The following is an 11,851-nucleotide window of genomic DNA, read 5'->3' as shown; positions in this document are numbered from 1 at the left end:
ACAGTTATCACTGCGATTTTCAGTTACTTATAACTGTGAATCAGTGACTATTCACTGTTTTCAGTGATGATCCACTGATTGACTTTTAGAGAGTAAAATGAGGAATAAAATCGTAACAATATTCGACTACAGTACTTTGCTAGCGTCTACAAAGATTGTCTCTCGTGTAAAGCCGCATTTCTTTTAGAATGCGACACAGTTACGCCACTGGTCGCACAATTTTGCCACCTCGATAGCTTCAAACTGGCATATCGCAATTTCACCGTGGCCGAATCCACGATGACATCGAAACCGCGGCGGACGAACGGCGGGAACGAGAACGAAGGTCGTGAAACGAAGATTAAGAAAGGAGTGGGCACGGCCGCATGATTGGTAATCCCTTCGGCCGGTAAATCCGGCATGGAAATGGAACGGAGCGCGCGTTCGAAGAACGATATTCGTTATTCGTCGGACGCCGGTGAGCGTGCGTGAGTTCACGCGGGACGACGTGCGTTAGAGACCCGCGCGATCACGCGCCAATAAATTTCCATTTAGGGCCCCACGTTGCCCAACATTTAAGTCCGGGTATTGAGTTTCAAGGCGAATTTCGCGTCCCGGTCGCCCGACAGAAGGTTCGCCGGACGTTGACGAGGGTGGCTGTCAAAGTCGGCATAAAGGAATTCTGCTCTGGGTGATATTCCTCGAGTACGATTGATTTACTTTACCGTAACTCATCTTCCACGTTTAGTTCGCGCACGCTTTTAAAATGCTAATCCTGTATTGATTATACGGCATTGTACGCGATCCATCGATAGTCCACTGAAACTTTACTGCTTAAAGTTTGGAGAAGACCAAAGCAGGCTGAACGCCGGTTCAGCTCCCTTTTAAGAACTTAAGAAAGATTGATCTCAAACTGGAAAAATGGAATCTACATGAATTTCCCCAAGTCCCTCTTGTGCAAAAGTAAACTGTGAATTTTATTTCCTCCCGCTGCATGATTATGTTTATCCGGGATGCAAAGACGAAAGTTTGCGCGCAACGAAACATGGTACCTACTTTGTTACAATGCGTTTCATCTCGATCGTTCGGGGATCACGATTTTGCGAGATGCAATCCGCGTGTCACGCGCAGGCAGCGAAACCGAGACGCCGGCGATTGACAATGAACTTGGAGATACCGCGCGGGATAGACGAGAGGTATTTTCGCGGCGCATCCAGATTGCGTGGCTGATAATGCGGCCTTGCTGTACTCGGCGCACCGCACGGCGCGAGAGAGAGATTATATTGCACGTGCGCCGGACGTATAGTGCACGGCGATTCAGCCGGCGAGGTAAAATGCTGCATGACGAACAGCCGCGACTCTATCTCGCGGCGTGCCAACCGGTTTCTTTGCGCAGAAAATTTTGCACAGGATCGCCCGGGATGTCCGTGAATTGAGGTACACGTGCGCCGATGATCGCGCCCGAGCTACCGCGAGGCGCACGGCTCAACGCTGCGGGAGGATAGATTACATTACATCTTCGTACAAGAACGTTCTTCCGGGTTTTTAGCAAAAGCCAGCATTTCCTCACACGCGATGCTCCGCGAGATAATCCTAACTTTCTCGTATGTGGAATGCCTGCCGCTTATATCCAGAAATAATGCGGAAAGAGATTTTTAATGGCACTGTGTGATTCATCAAAGGTAAAATTTCATGCACGAGTCAGAATAGAAATTTTAGTCATTTTAAACGAGGGAATCTATTTCAAACTGATCGAAAAATAGGAGGTAATATGCGAGATGTTTGAGTGATAGATATATCTTGTGTTAGCTTCGAATTAAACTTAATAAGCATAAGTACTTGTTTTTCTATAGAAATTAATTATTTTCGTTAGAAAATATTCAAGATGAATTAAAATGCATAGCAAGTTGCTATTAAATGCGATAAATGGTAGGACAATTTCACACTATCGTTGAAGCGTAATGTTTTAATAAAATTCGTTCCTCGTATCTTTATTAATTTTTGATAAAAAAAGACACACGTCGGACTAGCAAAGGCAATTAATGTACGTACAAACTGTTGCGTTAGTCGACTTACGCAAATCAATCATTCAGTGTCACTCAAATGCGAGATAAGCGTGGACTCTCTTATTTCTATCGTCTCGGCTAATCCTTTTCTCTCTACCATGAGAAAACAAATCCGATATACGCGTGTGTCTGCCATTTGTCAGCCACGGTCGTGTGCGGTTTTTGCAGCCCTACGACTGAATGAGATATGAACCACTCGAGGAATCTCGCCGCTCTTTTGTGAGGCTTCGGCACATGTCCTTTTCTCAGAACACATGGTAATTTCAGCCCGTTCTTTGTTCGCCGCGGCCGAAAACCATCGCCTTAATAAAGAATTTACAAATCGCGATAGTTTTCTAAATATAAAAAAATGAAATAAAATGTTTGAAACAAAACTGACCTAAATTAAAACGGTAAAAAGTTCTTAAAATTATTTTCAATTTCATACAAATTAAAATATTAAAACGACTATTCTACAACAATAGTTGCATCATAAGAAATAATGTTTCCACGTCTCATTTATCTTGTCAAATCTTTGCTTATATTTAACCCTTTAAACTTCCGCGATATTTTTCGTAACGCGAGTCGCGTAAGAGAATTTGATGAGAAGGCTTTAATATAAAAGTCAATTTATATCTTCTACACCTCAAATATTTTTCTTATTTACTGAGATTTCCAGGTATATAGATTAGAAGAGATTTGATTTTGGAAATAAAATATTTCTTTTAAAACCCTCTCGATCTTAAAATTAGCATAATTATTTGTGTGCTGACTTGATATACCTTGAAGCATGTAAATCTTACATATGACGACGATATATGTAAAATATTAGGGAAAGCAATATCCGACTTGGATTTAAAATGGCTCGCATGATCCGCAGCGGGAGATCGAAGGTCGGCTATTTTTCAAAGAACTATCTTACTGGACCATACATTCCGGGCGGATAATAAGACGTGGTTCAATCCGGCCAAGGAAATCAGAGTCGGGTAATCCCGGGGCCGTTTGTCATCGTTAGGTAATCCGCGACGATTTCCGCGACGGCGCGGAGTCACGCTATGCGTCAGTTATTGTATTGTTAGAATTTGTTTTCGCGACTCCCCGTGACCAAATATAGAATACGCTTTTGCGCGAGTAAGTGCGGCGCCGCGTTAAAAATGGGTCAGCGAAGCCGCACTCGGGATGGATGATCGGCGGGAACGTGCGGCGGAATGAATTTATCGCGCTCTTCCTTCGTGGCGCCGTTGCAGAATGCCACTTTACAAAATCGCTCGTGAAATATCGTCGAAATTTCATCGGGCGCGCAGTGCGCACGTGCGTACGTCCCCCGTCATATGCGTCAGCGTCAGCTTCGATTGCCACACAGTCGAAAAAGCCATAAAGGCGAAGGAACGCCGACCGCTGGTCGAAGACACCACGTGTCGACCGTACGGGGCGTGTTATTACTCGGAAACATCATAATCCTATATTTTCAACGCGGACGGACACGCGCACACATGGGTGGAAGAGAGAAATATAAATCTCTTCTGGTCCCTTCATTACTGCGACGCTCCCAATGTGCCCGTGGAATTTATTCATAGAGTCGACGTGCCTGCGCGGACTTAAACTATTAACGAACGTATCCATGGGAGGTGCGGTTTTCTCCCTCGCTATGTTTTACGATTATTTTACGAACCGTGAAAATGTGGAATTACTATAATATTTTTATCCTGCAAATCTTGCAGTTTTATGGTTTAATAGATATCATTTTATGTATTATATTAGTCTACATGCGGCACGTACCTCTTTTTATAATGCTCTTCTTCTTCTTACTTTCGTACATTTTATAATAACGAGTGAGAGAAAACGCCGAGAGAACAGTTATTTAGATTTAAATGTACAAACACATTTTTGTAATACAGAGAGTTTATAATGAAAGTACAGTGGCAGTTTTGCGAGCGCACATGGAATAATCCAACTTTCTGTCTCTGCGCGATCCCTTCGTATCTACTTTTGTATCAGTGAAATGGTGAAAAATAGTGGAAATCCGCTCTTTGCCCCTGGTTAAAGCGCTTCGAAGCTTTTGCGACCAAGTACTGCTGCGAGCAGTACCTTTCACCCCGTTATAGGGAAAAAGACGCTTTACGATTCCACTCTCGTCGGTCCCGTCTACTAAAAAAGCGATAAGCGCTTCACTATCCCGGTTTTCACATAAAATGTTCAGCAAGTTCTTAACAAACCGCTCGGCCGACCAGAAACAGCTGTTACCGACCCAAAGTTTTCGAAAGATTAAAGAAGAAATTCGTAACGCTCGTTATCTCCCGCTTGTGCTTTATGGTCCGGACACGCGGATATTTCTTTCATAATGTACTACATTCGCCGTGGATACCCTTGTTTTTGTCAAAAGTATTATAGAAACAAAGCTTGGTAATTTGACGACATCGTAAATCAATTTAAAAAAGTTTCAAATTTTTAGTCAATCGAAAGAGCAATTGATTTTAATGTAATTTTTAATTTTGCCTATTGCAGTGTGTGTTTGATATTATCAGTTTGCTATTTATAATTCAGTTCTTACTCAATCGTTATCTCCCGCTTGTGCTTTATGGTCTGGACACGCGGATATTTCTTTCATAATGTACATTCGCCGTGGATATCCTGGTTTTTATCGAAAGTATTATAGAAACAAAGCTTGATAATTCGACGGCATCGTAAATCAATTGAAAAAAAGTTTCAAGTTTTTAGTCAGTCGAGACAGTAACTTTTTTTATGTAATTGTTAATTTTGTTTATTGCAATGTGTGTTTGATATCATCAGTTTGCTATTTATAATTCAGTTCTTACTCAATCGTTATCTCCCGCTTGTGCTTTATGGTCTGGACACGCGGATATTTCTTTCATAATGTACATTCGCCGTGGATATCCTGGTTTTTATCGAAAGTATTATAGAAACAAAGCTTGGTAATTCGACGGCATCGTAAATCAATTGAAAAAAAGTTTCAAGTTTTTAGTCAGTCGAGACAGTAGTTTTTTTTATGTAATTTTTAATTTTGCCTATTGCAATGTGTGTTTGATATTATCAGTTTGCCATTTATAATTCAATTCTTATTCAATTTTCATGTTTAGGATATAATTAATCTGTTGTTTCAAGTATCTTGCGCAACAACTTGTAATCCCAACACGCACCTGTCGGATTTAGGGTCAATGATGATGAAATACCTTTCAAGTCATTCATGCCAGAAGCCTTCGTACCTCGTTGCCATTCCAAAGAGGCATAAGGGCAGATGTCTACCAGATAATTTACGTAATCCTCCAATCAAGCGTTTCATTGTTCTCGGTAGCAACGGTGTATATGATTTGCTTAAGGCAAATTGAACGTACTTAGAGCCTACTCCTTTGAGTGACGAGAGAAGTCGACAATGTCGACGAACTCACTAGAGATCGATCGATTTTCAATTGTGTGGTGCAATTTTCTTAATTAAAAAAAATTAGATTTGCATTATTGATACGTGTATATAGTTTTCATTTGTGTTTATTAAAACGGAAGGATAAGAGACGGTTTCGGACAAAGTCTTGTCCAGAACTTCAATAGAGCGAGAGACGTGTATCACATAAAGTGCACATCGCTCGCGCGTGGATGTCGCCATCTTTTGCCGGTATGCATACGCGAGGGGTTCGGAACTTGGACTTAAGCTTAATTACTGCTGATCGCCGAGCGGCGCGATAATTGGAACGCTCCCGAGGCTAATTACGGGGAATGCACGAGCGAACGGATGCCGGATGGTTTATAATCCTGACTATCTGTTTCTCGGATGGACACACACGCGCGTGCGATGCGTCACGCAACTCACGAACACGCGATACTCGCTTAATTTGACCGGCATGTTTTCATCGCACTAATTCCGGTAATTATGTCATGAATACAATCGTGGCGCCGCGATACGTAAGAGCGGCTCTTATCTTCTGGTTATCCGGTTTACGACTATCGTCGAGTCGGCCACCGCCGACAGTGAATGATGGGTTATCACGGGTGACTTTGCGTTGTCGCTTTTTAACCCCCTTTACAGCGTTATTCCGAGTGTTTCAACAGACTCGTCTAATAAACGATTAGAAATATATCAATTTGTAAACTCGGTCTCGCAACTACACATGTAACAAATTTTAACTTTTTAACGCGAATTAATGGCTCGAGAATTCTTGTCAATTCTGTTACACTCCAAAACCTAACAAGTATTACGAAGGCTATCTGGTATACGATATTTTATTACATTCCGATTCGCCACAGGACATTGCTTCGTAGAATTTGAAGCCGTTCATTATTAGAGCGACTTTTCCAGGACTAATCCGACCGGTTAACGGAAGAATTATTAACGTCGGCAGCAAAAAGCTCCCTTATATCTACGCAAAGTCTCTCTTACCTACTTTCTCCGTTGTTTATCTTGGCAGAATAGAGCGGCGCGGTCGCTTAAAGCATTAGCGTCGGGCGGTTGACCTCAATAATTTAATGCATATTACCGCTGGTTTATGCACAACGCCTTGTTTAGCGGAGACAAAGCGTTGGACTCTAAGGGGGCGAGGAGGGGGGTGGGTGGGTCGACCGAAAGTAAAACGCAATTCTTGTGAGCCGCTGTTGCGGTTTCTTTTTTTCGTAAAAAGTGCACGACGCGCGACACTCGCTTGCATTTTACAGCAATGTTAAGTGTAAGCCTTCCCTGCGTGACCGCGTGATTTGTGGCACGCGTCAAGTAAGCTCCACGGTAAAATTTTATGCACTCGCCCGTACAAACGAAAAAGTGTAACTAAGAAGTTACAGGCGGGGAGAAAGTGACGAAGTTAAGTTAGAGTTGCCAAAAAGAGTAACTGCAACCGTAACTTCGTTACAAGTAACGAGTTACTTGCCCACCCTGCGAATGTATGTACGAATATGAAGAAATGAAGGAAGTTGTTTCCATGAGTATTAGAGTACCCGAGTATTAGCAGACGAACAAAATCAATTATCGGGATTCTAATCATTTATTATTTCAGTGTGTCATCCTAATTACTGATATCATCGTTACGCTGTAAGTATCGGTAAAAATAACGTAGCTTCAAAAGCTGTGAGTTTGCACTCTCGGCCGTGCCTGCAGCGTACGGACTACTAAACACGAACAAATTAGATGCAGCATGCGGTCGGGAATCGGATGTAAAGTTACCTAGTCATGTGCCGGGTATTACCGCGAGTGGCTCGAGGATAAAATTCCGATCGTCGCTACGGCGAAGTCATACAACGTATCATTGAAGTCACGATGGGAAAATGGCGACGGTGAGATCTCTAATCCCTGATTAGAAGTCGCCAGCGCCTTTCTTAATGACTTATCGTTAATTAAATCTACGCTCTTCGATCTTCCTTCCTTTATACGCTCCGCGTAGCTTCAGAAACTAGGTTGCAACTTTTCTTTTTTTCAAACGCGTATGTCGACGGGCCATTTGATCGCTCAGATTGCGCGCCATTTGTGGAATTTACAGAGCGCGATTAATTTTACCTGCAGATTTCCTAACCAATTTGGAATTTGATCGTTAAAGTGTTTTATCGTAAATGTAAAACATCGGGTATTTAGTCCATCGATATTAATGACATATATTTATAAAACTCGAATGGAAAGCATCTATCAGTTAACAATCACTCTTGAGTAAATATCAATGGCGTATACATTTGACTTCATGACTGTTACGTAACCGTAGCAACAAACGGCGCAATTAATGTCAACCTTGGCGATTTCTAGTCATACTTGCATAGAATATTACCAGTAAGGACTTAGTTGTCATATATCATGTACATTCCTTACCTACTGCACAACGCAGTCTGCGCAAAAGAAATTTTACTTCTCTTAAGAAAGATACATGCTTCGTTTTATTTTAATAATAAACTATCGTCGCGTTACTTTTTTCAAACGCGCCATGATTAATAAATGCCGACGGTAGTGAGGTAAAAATGCGAAACGGCGATATGGTAAATTGAATTGTATTGCGTAATTATGTCTTAGCCCGAGAAGTTTCTTGTAAAACCGCTTAATCATAAATCTTCCAGTTTTTCTGCGGCAGAAAGTACCAATTATCCTCAAGTAACCATTGATATCCCTGTAACAATCTACGACGCTCTTCGGCGTTTCTATGCGCGGAGGAAAACTCGTCAGATAGTAACGGAATAAGGTCCTAGGTGGGCGTGGAGGCAGAAGACGTATTTCCACGTTGATGGGATTATAGCGGACATAAATAACGGAATGAACGTATAACACAATGCGATAGCAATACGCGATGAGAACTTTCGAATCTAGATCTTTCGTCCCAGGTCATCTCGCTGCAGCAAACAATTTTTTTGCGAGCGTCCGGAGTCAAGAGTTTCATGCATTTGCCATTACAGCATAGATCTATACATAGATCTATCGTCCTATTCTATTTGCACCAACGTCGCGTAGCATAGAAAGATTTACGGGGTTAGAAAAATTATGCGTTTACTATATTAAGTGCAATAATTGCCAGACGAGAGAGTCAATAGAAATTATTAAGTTTTTAAATATCTTGTGTAATGTTAAAAAACGCTACGTACCAGCCGTAGATTTTTAATTATTTCATTTCTAAAAATTTACAGCTCTATCACAAATATAAAGAGAGAGAGAGAGAGGGGGGGGGGCTTTGAGAATAATTTTATACGTTAAAAAAATATCACAAAGATATACTGTCGGTCTATTGCGATCTACGATTGAGTCTGTCGCGAAATCGTTCGATTCATAGAAGCATCGTTTCCGATCCGCTGTTCCCCATTGAGAAATCCTTTCACGTGTGCGCGTATAGACACGTATTAGCTCACGTGGACCTCGTAGCTATCGAAGACATACCAATAGCTTCTCGACGAAGCTACGGATTTATCGGTGAATCGTCGCACATCCTTGCGCATACGCGCATAAGCGCGCACACAAACACATTATATGCATAACAGATCCGTAGATACTACCAGAGCTCCCATTGTTCCACGCGATACACGGATTTGCTTTTGCATAGCTCGTTATCGTGCGACCGCCGAAGGAAATGTGACTCCACCGACAAACCCGATGTCGTAAGCGACACAGACACTAGTTCCACATATAATTCACAATGTAGCTATTCTCATTTTGACGTGTATAAATTATCGATACGGTGTGTGCATCGATAGTAAATTCAAGAGATCCGAGCCTCTTTTATGACAATTATCATTCGACCGCGTCTCTAAATTGTCTCACGTCGAGACACACAAATTTTTGAATATAAATCAACGTCGCAAACGCTCCCTCATCTTAATTCTTAGGACATACGCTCCCAAGATTATTTACTCGACAAATTTACTTGAGATATTTCTGAAACCGTCTATTCGGCGCTGGCTACGTCAACATTAATTCAAACCAGATCACCGTTTCTCCGAAGCCAACTTAGGCCTGACGCAATATTAACGGTCACGAGCACCCTCGTAGATCTGTATCGTCCTAGATCTGTGTACCTTCGTCCCAATTGGCTATCTCCATGGGATTTATAGCCGGCGATTCAAGCGCAACACGCGTCGCCGTACGTCATGATTGTAAGTCAGCGACCGTGCGTGCCTTCCTACATCGAGTTGGCCACTGTTTACGCAACGCCGCATTGCGTTCCGTGTAATTTCAGTGTCCTATATGCGAGCGTCCCGCCGCGCCGGTTCCATCGCCCGATGTCTCTCATCTCGCGAGGTGTCTCGCGGAGCATTCGCGCGGCATCGCGACGTGGAACGGCCCGCTTCCGGCGCGCGCTGATAGACGTGCGTAAAAAATGGAAATGAGCAATTGTTGCGTACACGCCGAGTTAATTAACCGCGAAGTGCACACGCCACAATAAAACTCGCGCGCGTTGTGCGCGTCGGAATATATAGGTCAATGTAAAGCCGCGGCCATCCGACCTGGGAATGTAGAGTAGATTTAAATTCATTCCGCGTTGTGACCGTTTCAATCGTCGAAAGTTTACAGCGCGATCTATTGCGTCGCGGACGCAGCGGACGGAGCCGTGAAAGATTTCCTCCCCAGCGATTACACTGGTACAGCCCGTGGTCCGGCCTCGTAACTATTCAGCCGACGATAGAAACGCGTTAATAACGTTAATTGGTACAGATACAAAGTAGGTCAGTGCTAAACGAAGCTAAAAACGCACAAGCCATTCAAAGGATGTATTAAAGTTCAAGGATGGACTGTCATTTTTCATTGAGAGAAGAGACTTCAAAACTCATCCCCATTATGCAATATCCTGCAATCTTCTATGTGATTGTCGTACATTTCAGCACGGAGACATGATTGAGTTTTTTTATCTTAACGTGATATAATTTCCTATGTTAGACAATATGAAGATTTATTAAAAGATAAATTATTATAAAAGTAATTAACAAAGTTGTAAACTTTCTACCCTACACTTCTATCAATAAACTGACAATCTGACAAAAATTCACTTTAAAACTTAATTGCTATTCCAAGCAGGAGATGAGTAATTGATAAAAAATGTAATTTGTCTCTCAGTAAATAAAATGCAGTTACCGGGCGCTGCGTCTAATTACGAATGACAGCACGAAAAACGACCTATTTCCAGGATTCCTATAAATAGAGCATTATGGAAAGAAAAGCTGGGAAGAAATACAATGGCGACTCGTGTATCAACGATAGATCGGCAGCGCTGAGCAGCTCGTAAGTCACTCTGTCAGTCAATACCGATTGGCAGAACAACATTGCCCCAATACATTTTTAGAAGTAACGTCAATAGCGACCGGCGGACGTGTAATTTGACTTGTTAAGCCGATCCATTAAGGAGATATGGGCTATCGTCAGTGTCGTCATCGGGCCTGCCGCGGGTGGATTCGAGGTCGCACATTTCCATCGCTAACTGTGCTGTCAAGCACGCAGAACAAGCTCAAAATTCAATTGCTTTCTGCCAACCGAAAGATATATTTCGAGAGCACGGGGTCTCGTGCTCCATTAGCCGATTGGATCGCTAAATGGAACGCTTGTCCGCGATATTATTTTATAATGACGAATGTTTATACTCGCGGTATCTGCCGACATATACTATAGCTTATAGAAAGACGAGAAAGTAACGTTGTTTGACGTACTTGACGCGGAACAACCGAATTTTTTAAGGTAGTTATTTCGTAAAATCATTTATGTCAGAAATGTTTCAAATTTTTACAGTTTTTTATTCTTTACATTAATACGTGCGAAATAAGACTAATTAAATTAAAATTGACCGTCTCAAAATCCCCCCCAAAAACTATAAAGTTTGCTATGTTACACGTAATATTACGTGTAAAACACGTTAAAATTATTATTACACGTAACAATATAATTCGTTGCGATATTATTATACGTAAAATATTATTTACACATATTATTATGTGTGAAAATATTAATATTTGCGTTTGCAAACGCAAATAATGGCACCTTTTTTAAGTTTAACGGTGAGTGAGATTCGTATGAAAAATATGTTATAAAGTAAAATGAACTAGAAAAAAAAATCAAAATTATCGAGCGTTCCGTTTCAACAATATAAACAGTTAAAATTGAAAAATGGGAAGAAGTATGTAGTAGATATGAGTGTAGTGTAAGAGATGTGGTAACAACGTCTCAAACTGTAATATAATCTTTCGAATCTATTTTCTATTAGGGTAAAGGCAGGCATTATGGCCAGGCGGGTAATATGGCCACAACGCCCGTATTAAATATTCTAAACATTGATAAACATCAATAATGTATAAAAACCAATTATTGTAACTATTCTTGAAGTTTGGTAACAAAAATCTCTCTATTCTGTTGTTATTTGTGGTTTGGTGCTTCA

The 11,851-nt window shown here is 41.5% G+C and overlaps 2 protein-coding genes across 5 annotated transcripts in view; one reads left to right on the top strand and one right to left on the bottom strand.

Moving 5' to 3' along the window:
- LOC105569207 (tensin-3) overlaps positions 1-11,851 on the bottom strand; it is a 196,057-nt gene that overhangs the window by 132,038 nt on the left and 52,168 nt on the right. The window lies entirely within an intron of this gene.
- LOC105569209 (putative sodium-dependent multivitamin transporter) overlaps positions 6,913-11,851 on the top strand; it is a 21,787-nt gene continuing 16,848 nt past the window's right edge. The window contains exon 1 of the mRNA XM_012025461.1: positions 6,913-7,298. The gene's annotated coding sequence lies outside the window, so the exon portion shown is untranslated. The remainder of the gene's footprint in view (positions 7,299-11,851) is intronic.

Source organism: Vollenhovia emeryi, unplaced genomic scaffold (assembly GCF_000949405.1).
Source record: "Vollenhovia emeryi isolate VEMERY1.0 unplaced genomic scaffold, V.emery_V1.0 DF939125.1, whole genome shotgun sequence".
In the NCBI taxonomy this organism is placed as follows: Eukaryota; Metazoa; Arthropoda; class Insecta; order Hymenoptera; family Formicidae; genus Vollenhovia; species Vollenhovia emeryi.
Note: the sequence above shows the minus strand (reverse complement) of the source record. Positions and strands in the feature narration are given on the sequence as shown.